This window comes from Crotalus tigris, unplaced genomic scaffold, assembly GCF_016545835.1.
Source record: "Crotalus tigris isolate CLP2741 ecotype Arizona unplaced genomic scaffold, ASM1654583v1 scf7180000024117.2648584, whole genome shotgun sequence".
Classification (NCBI taxonomy): domain Eukaryota; kingdom Metazoa; phylum Chordata; class Lepidosauria; order Squamata; family Viperidae; genus Crotalus; species Crotalus tigris.
In genome coordinates, this window is record NW_024100394.1 from 1,500,100 (window position 1) to 1,510,250 (window position 10,151).

The 10,151-nt window shown below is 37.3% G+C and overlaps 1 long non-coding RNA gene across 1 annotated transcript; it reads right to left on the bottom strand.

Moving 5' to 3' along the window:
- Nucleotides 1-3,420: 3,420 nt before the first annotated feature.
- Nucleotides 3,421-9,108, bottom strand: LOC120298640. Its single transcript, XR_005554159.1, has 2 exons — nt 9,029-9,108; nt 3,421-3,509 (listed from the first exon to the last, which is right to left on the bottom strand). It is a non-coding gene; the product is annotated as an uncharacterized LOC120298640 (long non-coding RNA).
- Nucleotides 9,109-10,151: the final 1,043 nt, after the last annotated feature.

A 10,151-nucleotide genomic window follows, 5' to 3' on the forward strand; every position in this document is an offset into this window, starting at 1 on the left:
GAGGCGCGCCGCCGCCCCCACGCGCGGCGCGCATGCGCGGTGGCGCCCCCCAGAGAGAGACAAAATGCCCCCGGAGGGGACAAAATGGCGGATCGCCGCGTTTGGCGACCCCACAAAAGAGGTCGATCGACCCCAAATGGGGTCGCGACCCATAGGTTGAGAACCGCTGGTTTAAATTCTTCTGACAATCTCCATCTTCTGTTGAGTGGCTCTCAACCTGTAGTCCTGAAGCATATCTCAACCAGGCCAATGTTGGGAAAAAAAATTCTGGTCTGTTGGAAAAAGCCTTCTGGTCCCTCACAGTCATTTCTTCAGGTTGTGGTTCTCCAGAGAATTTATTAGGTTGCCACACAAGATTATATGATCTCCTCAAATTTCCAGGAGAAAAAAAGAAGCTATATGTGATAGGAGTAAGTATATGAAACCCAATCTAAAAGTTAAAGAGATGGCAGTAATCATCTTTTGCTGCAGGAAGGAACTGCTATTTTTCTTTAGAAAAGTATCTGAGGAACCAAAGTAGACAAAAATCATTTTTTAGCTGCATGACAAAACTGCAATGGTTGTAAGGGTGAAAAATGGTGATAAGTCATTTTTTTCAGTGCCGTTATAATTTCAAATGGTCACTAAACAAACTGTCATAAGTCAAGGACTACCTGTACACTGATTGACCTACCTTTCAGATATTATGACTCATTCGCAAGTAAGTTTTGCTCCCAGATTGACTGATCTTGTGTTTTCAATAAATCAAATCTTTATTTGGGTCATAGACCAGCGTAAGATTCTATGTTTTCTGAGTTACTTCACCAATGCAGTAAGGTTTGTATCTAATTGCCTCTGACATACAGCAAGCTCAGAAATTACTGTGTGGAGATGCACATGGATTAGAGCAGCGTTTCCCAACTTCAACAACTTTAAGAAGTGTGGACTTCAACTCCCAGAATTCCTCAGCCAGCATGAAGTCAAAAGTTGTTGAGGTTGAGAAACACTAGCTCAAAAGTATTTCAAAGGGCATCTGACTGACATTTGGCTGAGGTGAGGAAAGAGAAGGAAGAAATTTCGAGCATACTCTTCCTTTATATGAGAAAAAAAGAATAGGAGTTCCAGCTGATTATGCAGCCGAATCAAAAGCAGAACAATGAGAGAACTCATCTCAGTCCCAGATGTTTACATAAAATGCCATGCTTAATAAAATAACGTTTAATTAGCAAACGTTGAACTGGTACACACCTTGACCTTTAAATCCTGCTGCTATTTAGGCACTTTGGAGAGATATAAGGCTTGGCATTAGCTGAACAACAGCCTCCTGTGGCTTATGGCCCCTTGGAAAATGAAGGCAATAAATTAGGCCAGAGCCCTGTGTGGCACTGCACTTCAAACAAGCTCATAAATGGTGGATCCAGGAAATGACAGTGAGGCCTGCTTCTCTGTGAGAAGGGAATTACCAAATGTCACGGCAGATCCTGGCTTATTTTCTGTGGAAGCTGCCCCCAAACCTAAAAACAAGTAGGAAAATAGCTGATGAAAAGCAAAGCCAGCTAAATAAAAGTGTGATCCTTAGAATAAAAGCAGCTGCTATTTTTCCATGTGAGGAGTGATCCCTCTGCCTTGTCCTAGTACTCACATTTATTCTGATTTGAATAAATCAGAAAATTTATCTCTGATAAAATCTCTCTTCAGCTTTTAATCTTTTGAAAAACAGCTGTGGAATGACTGCTGCCCATTAAGGATAGGATCCAGGATATGGGTTAGTAACAGCATTTTAAAAACCTATTTCCTACTTCTTTTCATGTTGTTCTGAAAATTCACCTAAAAATAATAATTACACAGCATAAGACACGGATCTTATCTGAATTTCCTGTTGGCTGCGAAGAAATTATCGTTACCACCTTATTCATCTTTTAAATTTGGGTTGCCATGTTCCAAAGTTGTTGGTATGACATAATTATGCTCTTCCTTCCTTCCTTCCTTCCTTCCTTCCTTCCTTCCTTCCTTCCTTCCTTCCTTCCTTCCTTCCTTCCTTCCTCCCTCCCTCCCTCCCTCCCTCCCTCCCTCTCTCTCTCTCTCTCTCTCTCTCTTTCTTTCTTTCTTCTATTGAAAGAAAAGTCTTCATGCTGGTTCATCCAAGCCGGGGATAAATAAACAACATGGTGACTGCTTTGGGAAGAAGGCTGCAGTTTATTGAAGAGCTAGACTGAAAGATGGTTCTGGCAGGAAGGAGGAGAGAAATCAAGGGCTGAGCACATGTGGAGTAGGTTTTTATACCCTCTGAAAGCCTTTTGTTTGGAATAGTTTCCTGTTCCTGTGGCATGAACTTTGAGGCTATTTCCTGTGTCACGTATTCTGACCTGAGTTTAGGGGGCACACAAACAAAATTCTCTGGTATTCTTGATGGTGATGAGTTAGTCTTATTATGTCCCATCTCAGGTGGGGTATGCAGATTTTAGGTCTTTGTCTTCTTGAGTTTCTGGCTCCAACTTTCTGATGGTTACATCTGCATTTGTATAGGTCTGGCTCCTGCTTGGGGCAGAGAGACTTGCGGGCAGGGTTGGCTTCTGCTTTTAAAAATCCTTTTGAGGAAATATATTTTTCTGCCCTTTTAATATTTCCTTCTCTGGGGAGCTGACTTCCCACACTTCCTTCCTTCCTTCCTTCCTTCCTTCCTTCCTTCCTTCCTTCCTTCCTTCCTTCCTTCCTTCCTTCCTTCCCCCCTCCCTCCTCTCTTTCTTACTTTCTTACTTTATCTCCCTCTCTTCCTGAATTTTTATGTGGGGGCTAGTGTGCTTCCATTTTTATTTTTATGAATATTTTGATTTCTTTAGCCTCAACATGGTTGTTTTTCTTTTTGTTATTTGATTTATAAGCTACCAAGTGTAGAACTATTACAAATAAATAAATAAATTCATTTGGTATTGACTGAAAATTGGAATTCTGAAGAATAAAACTATGTGAACAAAGAGAATCAAAGCCACAACTGAACATATTTCAAATGACAGCATAATTTTGATTATGAAAGATGAAACTGTGGATGACTTCATTAATAATTGTAGCAAAATTGCCTATACTGGGTATAAAGAATGCCAAGACAGAGTTCCAAAAATTGTGTGCTGAAATTTATGTAAAAAATGTAGCTTTACTGGCTGCTGCCTTCAGTGAGAAATGGCAAGCAGGAGATACTATGGCTGAATGGCAGCTCTATACTGGATCTGGGCTACCCAGAATTCACTCCAGAGCAAGGAGAGATCTGGAGATTATACATATATACTCTGAACATCTGTTTTTCATTATGTTTTCTTTTCTTTTTTTGTGAGAAGATAGCATTTAGCAGTCTTTTGCAGACAGATGGAAGTTGTAGAATTCTACCAAACTCAGAGTTCTCAATGTAACCTTTTATGGACTTCATTTAATCACTTTGGAGTTTACTTTTTTTTTTTTTTTTTGCTATTACTGAATGTTAAAGAAAATCTTCAGAACTGCAAGTCTGCTTGTATTTGCTTGGTGAGTTCTTCAAACTGTTGAAAAAGAAAATTAAAGTTTTGTAACAACTTTCTTTTCAGAATATATAGGAAAAATGTGATTAAAGATTATTACTGTTGCCTTTAGAAAGTTTTAAATGGATTAGGGGCTCAGACAGACTTGATTTAAGACTTTGAAGTTAATTGAAAGGATGGATATTTTCTCCTGACAAAATTCCTTTGTTTATACTTGGAGACTGATAAAATGATGTTGAAGATTGAACACTAGAGGGCACTAGAAGGCTATCTTAAAATACAGTAAATGTTGAATAGGTGCAGGAAGTTTTCAAATGATTTAATTCTATAGTGGAATCAGAATTAGTATCAACATTATTGAAGACGAACAAGGATCACTGAATAAAACTGAAATTGACTTACAGTTCAATTTAAAAACCATAGCCTTCAAGAAACAGAATGAATTTACAAATGAAACTGGGTGAATATTTAAAAATTATCTATCTATCTATCTATCTATCTATCTATCTATCTATCTATCTATCTATCTATCTATCTATCATCTATCTATCTATCTATCTATCTATCTATCTATCTATCTATCTATCTATCTATCTATCTATCTATCTATCTATCTATCTATCTATCCAGTGCTTTTTTGTAAAAAAAAAAAAAAAAAGGTGCCGGAACTCACACACATCATAAAACCCGCCTTGCCTACCCTACAAAAAGGTGCCAGAACTCTGTTCTGGGCGTTCTATGACAAAAAAAACCCTCTATCTATATCTATCTATATCTATATCTATATCTATATCTATATCTATATCTATATCTATATCTATGTCTGTCTGTCTGTCTATCTATATAAAGAATACAATGTTGGTTTATTTGTCCAAGGTTAAAACAATTGATTGCTATTTCTGGTAATGTTTAACTTCTTTTTGAGAGAGACTGAACTTTGAATATTTGAAGAGAGGGAATAGGGGTGAATTTGTTATAATGTAGAGGAGGATTCAGTCATCGATATAATTTGTAATCTTTACAGATTGTTATTTCTGATAACCCTTTCTGGATTTTTACTGTTTAATGGAGACTTGTGCAGTACTAGAGACAGGTTTATAAACATGGGGTGAGGTATGGAATTAGGAGGTGTTTGGTTGTATTTTAAGAGATAGTGACAATTTGTTTATGTTAATTATATTTGCTGGGCATAAAAGAAGAGGCTTATTTGTCTATTTTTTTCCTTTCCCATTTTCTCTTTTAATTTTTTTTTGCATGTGTTATTTTTTTATTTGTTTAAATGTATTTCTGTTTCACATAGTTCTATAAGTTTTATTTGCATAATACAATCTTTAATTAAAATATTGAATAAAAGTATGGCTTTACAGTTAACAAAAAGTATCAGGATCACCCAAATTGGGATGCCCACATTAGCGAATAAGGAGATCAAGATTCTGTGGGATTTTAAAATGCAGAGACATTACTGCTACTGAAAAAAAAGTGCTGTTCATAGATATTAGCAATAACAGAGGATAAATGGATGAAAAACAAATGGAAAAGGTACCAAAATATCAAGATGCACACTTTGAAGTTGATGGATTTTGGAAGACAAATCATCAGCTGTAATATCAATACTGTTTGGAACTCTTGGAGCCATACTAAAGTCTCCCATTATTTGGGAGTTTTCAATTTTCAGTACTGCTTCTGTAATTCCTTGGTTCTTGATTAGAATGTGAACCACAGGAAAATACCCAATCTAAAGCACTGTGGTATTTGTTGGCTGATTAGATAATATTATCATCAACAACAATAATCTGAACATGGTTATTCTCATACTGAGCGTTCCTACCCAGTCATTTGCAAAATGTTTTTTTTTTCCAATGCTAATTTACTCTTCCTGTATCTCTTTGGTGGTTTTACAATGTCTGCCCTGAAGACTAATTCTCTTTCTATTCAGAGACAAGCAGATGTCCCTACTAGGCCCATATTGTTTACAGAAGTGGTGTATTCCAGGGAAACAAGCATGCAAGGAGCCTATTCAAAAACAGAAAGAGTTGAGGGGCCTTTGGTGCCCACTGAGTTTGGTTGCTTTCTTGCAGATGTTTCCCCTACTGAGACCAGATAACATCATCAGTGCTAGGATTATTTTGGGTAATGAAACATCTGCAAGGAAACAATCAAGCTCAGAGAGCACCAAGGAGCTCTCATTTCAACCCTGCGCTACAAACATGCTCTTTTATTGTACAGGAACAGTTGTATAATATTGTGTTCAAAAAGCTTTGAATACATGATATTTTCTTAATCATCAGACATTTTTAAAACTAGGCAGTTCTGAGCTAGGGAAAGATGGGTACCTGTCCTGTTCCTTTCTCTTTGGCATCTCTGCCTGAAATCCCAACAGGGAATCCTCAGCACTATGGTTAAAATTATTGGAATCTCTAACCTCAATTTGTCTTGATTTTCATTTATTTTTAAATGGACTCTGGATTGTAAACAAAACTTTAAATGGACTCTGGGTCTGTGAACAAAAACTAGAGAAAACATTAAAAAAAACAGCTTATGAGCCTATGCGAGTCCTGGAGCAAATGAGAGCTGTCCTTGTGACAGGGTGTTTCTCTTGTTAAGAATTTGGTCTATGAAATGGTGGCCTTTTGTTAATAAAATGAATCTTTGTATTCAAGAGATGAAAGGGAACTTCATATTCACTGCATCATGGGGGCACAGTGGTTAGAATACAGTATTGCAGTTTGATCCTGACCAACTCAAGGTTTCATTCTTCCAAGGTTGGTAAAATGAGGACCCAGATTGTTGGGGGCCATAGGCTGACTTTGTAAAAGAGGACTGTAAAGCACTGTGAAGTGGTATATAAGTCTAAGTGCTATTGCTATATGTACTTTCCTCTCTTCAAGATGTAACTTGGGTAGAAATGAAGGTTTTCTGTCTTGATGTGTTTCCCAATTAATGCACTTTTTACTTAATATATAAATTATGTGTGAGGATTCATTGATAACCAGGACTGTGCATCAAAGAAAACTACATTTCGAGTATATCTGATTCTATTTTATTATTTTTTATGTTCTGTTAATTCATCCTTAGCATTCAGTCTGGTCTAGAGGTTAAGGTGCTGGCCTAGAAAGCAAGGGGCTGTGAATTCTAGTGCCACCTTAGGCATGAAAACCAGGTGACTATGAATTCTAATTCCACTTTAGGAATTAAAAGCCAGCTGGGTGACTTTAGGCCAGTCACTCTTTCTCAGCCCAATTCAGCTCACAGAGTTGTTGTGGGAAAAATAGGAGGAGAGAGTATTAGCTATGTTTCCTGCCTTATTTACAAGCTACTTATAAAGCAGTAAGGGCAGGATAAAAATATAATAAATAATAACTTTATGTTCAGGAACACATCCTTTATTTTGAATTCCTGCTGAATTCACCTCTACAGCAGGAAAGAATTACAGTCTTCCTCAAATTCATGTCCTCTAGAGCTGTGGGATCCCAGAATAACTAGTCAATATTTCTGGTTAGGGATTCTGGGAGCTATGCCCCAGAATGGAAAAAGCTATATGAATGAACAGATTTAGTAAAGATCAGTGATGGGATTCAAATATGTGAACAACCGGTTCTCTGTGTGTATGCCACTTCTGAAAGTCCATTCTGGACTTGGCAACAAAAAAATAGCTACCAGTTCTACCAAACTGGGGAGAACTGGCTGAATCCCACCACTGGTAAAGGTGAAGGCCAAAACTGAGTGTCAAGTTTGCATGTTTGTAACATCTCCTTTTGTGTTGGATCCTTTGTGAGGCAGCTGCTGTTTAACTCATTAGGAAGAAGACTGCAACCTGAAGGAAAATTTTTCATTGTTATCTTGCTTTCAAATGATCAAGAAGCCTATCTGTAGATATACAAAGATTTCTGCGGAAGCAGATTGAAAATGAATCCATTCTGAATTGTGTTCGTTTCCAGCTCTTGATGTGTTTTGCCACTGGCAGAAAATTATTTTTAATTACATGAGTAAAGTGAGATTATAAAGAGACATTAACCAATAACAAGCAGTTCTCTTTCATCCTTTGGGGAATCCACAAGCTTGCCATTGTTGGCTCTGCCTTCGCCTTGATAAGGTGACTGATCTCTGTTAAAGCAGGGGATGTTCTCTTGCCTTTCTAATTTAAAGGGAATAATTTGCTTGGCACAGAATTGTTGTAAGCATGCTGTCACCTGACTGCTTTTATCTGGAGTTTATATTAGAGAACGAAAGGGTGATGCCATACATCTTAAAACAAACTGTGCTCTAAATCTGCCAGAGAGGTTTGGCCTTGGAACAGAAGCTGAAAAGAACTTGGATTTAACTCGTCACTAAAGCAACTTGGATGAATTACACATTTTTTGTTCTATATATTTTTTTCTCATTTTTGTAGGCCCTAAACTAACTTCAGAATTCCCAGCAAACTATGCCACTCCAACACAATGTAGAATCTTTTGATATATGGGTTACCTGACCATTCCAGTGCATGTGAATCACAGTATAGTTCTGAGTTTTGTGTGTGTGTTTGTGTGTGTGTGTGTGTGTGCACAATCACACACACAAACATGCTTTTGAGTCATTGTTGATTCCTCACGTTTGCCTGTACAAGTCCCAGAAGGATTTTTTTTTTTTTTTGTAGGATTTTAGAAGTGGTTTGCCATTGCCACCTTCCTAGGGTTGAGAAAAATGGCCCAAGGTCACTTAACTGACTTTGTGTCTGAGGTGGGACTAGAAATCATGGTCTCCTGGTTTCTAGCCCAATGCCTTAAGCACTATCATAGACTGGCTCTTGCTGACCTCTATACAATCCTATTGGTCTGTCTGGCTGTCTCTATCTCCATCCCCGTCTCCCGTCTCCTGTCTTTCCCTCCATCTCTATCTGTCTCTTTCTCTGTCTCTGTCTCCATCTCCGTCTCCATCTCTATCATCTCTCCTTGAAAATATGCCTCTTAGGGCTCAGTTTTCTCTTTTGTAAATAAGCCTAAGTGTCTGACTAATTTAGAAATGAAGACTGAATCTAAGTGTCTTTAGAAAGTGAAAACAGGAAAGCTTAGTGTACATGAATGATCAAAACAGGTATAAAGTTAGCAATTAATTGTAAACGTTGGTTTGTTCACTGTCCTAAAATCAGCATAATACGCACTCATAAACCTGGCCAGGTACATGCCTAATGGTCAACTGGGAAGATAGGAGCTCCTCCACTTCAAATCTGGTATATGGCTTTGCCCTAGGCAGACTTACTCTGGAGATGACTGGGAAAGAGCTTTCGGTCTGTAAGTACATATTGAATTGTGACTCAGTCCATCAAATTTAACTCTGTAGAGAAGATTTTGGACTTGAATATATTTCTGATCAGAGGCCTTTGCTCTGATTTAATGTTTAGTGGTTTTGCTTGATTACTTGAACTGATGTCATTTTTAGAGATTTATTTTGAAGTTTCATTTTGGTAAGCTGAATGACAGTGATTATCGCTCTCTTGCTCACTCAGTCTTCTTGGGAGGAAAAAAAAAAGGATATTTGGAACAACTCAAGAAATTACTTACACTTTAAGAGCGTTTCAATCAATACTGAGATTGGCTTCTCTTAAGCCTGGGTTAAGAGTGGATTGTTTCTTCTTTTATGCTTCTGAAACAGGAAAGAAAAGATTTATGAGTATTTTCCATTTGGGTTTTTTTTTTAATTAATAAAGGCCTAAAAACTTCATGACAAGATGAAATTGCAGAAATGAACATTTGTAAGCCTCAGAAAAAGGTAAATAGACAAAAAACCTGATAAAAAATTGTTCATGGCAAGAAATCCTGAAAGTTATTTTATTCCTTTGCAAAAATATTTAGTCTAATTTTGGAAAAACAAAAGAACAAATACAGTGCTGCTCTTGTCAGGCTATGTTATATTAAATTTCTCAGAGAGATGGTAGCCAGCTAAAGTCATTCTGTGAGATATAAAAACAGGAGAATCATGTATCCAGAAAAAAATAATGACAATATTTTATTTTGGTTTCTGGAAAAAAACACTATTATTTTTAGAAAGCTAAGCATCCAACCACACATATTTTGGGAGGGCTGAACACATTTAATTAATTTAAAACATAAAGCACTTCCAAACAGATTATAGAAACCCAGGTGGAACTCAACCTCTGAGAACTGTGAGGCCATCTGGACATTCATATAATGGTTCACAGCTTGTGTTGCAGCCACAACATATGGATACATAACAATTTGGCTTTTGAAGACACTTTGACGGACATTTCCGAAGTGTTAACTGAAACAAATAGTGATTCTGCCAAGGGTTTAATGAAATAAAGCAAGATAAAAGGGATTCTCTGAAAGGAAGGAAATTGTACTGTCCTAGACCCACATAACACAGCTCAAGGGGAAGATGTCTAATAAGACAGATTAGGGATGATAGAACAGGATGTTCAAATGATAGAAATTCGGGGTTAAATTGAGAAGGTTTAAGTTTAAACTGAAAACATGTGAAAAGCTTTTCAGAATGCATCAGTTTGCCGGCACTTAGATACAGAGGCATTCATTGACCCAGACCCTGACACACAGGTTTCTATTTCAAATAACTTATCAATTGATGCATAAATTAACAGTAGGGAAAACACAATTTCTGCTCTCAGAAGCCTTGTTGTAGTATATTTAAACTTGTTAATTATGTGTT